Consider the following 450-nt stretch of genomic DNA (forward strand, 5'->3'; position numbering starts at 1 on the left):
ACTCAACATGGACATCCATCAAGCGGCTAAATACCAAAAGGCATTTATTTGTCTGTCGCACACTTTTTTCCTGAGTGTGCTTAATCCAAGCCTTCTCATAGATACTCACCTTCCATTCGTGTGTATATGTATGAGAGTGTGTGTGTGAGTGTGAGTGTGGGGCGTGGCCAGGGTTCGGTAAGTGCCATTGCGAATGAATGGTTAAACGGCAAATACCTTTGGTCGACTGCTTGCACTTACATAGCTGAAGGGGAGTATCTATCGAGGGAAAGTGACATTTAAGGGGGCTCTGAACTACTTTAAGAAAATCGAAGAATTTCTTTGCCTGTAGTGCTCCGAAAATAAGCATTATCCATTTGTTTTATATGCAAAAAAGTGTTTCATATATATTTATGTATTGTATATAATATAATAAAACAATATAAACTATTAACAAAGCAACTTGACCTC

This window comes from Drosophila pseudoobscura, chromosome 3 (assembly GCF_009870125.1).
Source record: "Drosophila pseudoobscura strain MV-25-SWS-2005 chromosome 3, UCI_Dpse_MV25, whole genome shotgun sequence".
Taxonomy (NCBI): Eukaryota; Metazoa; Arthropoda; class Insecta; order Diptera; family Drosophilidae; genus Drosophila; species Drosophila pseudoobscura.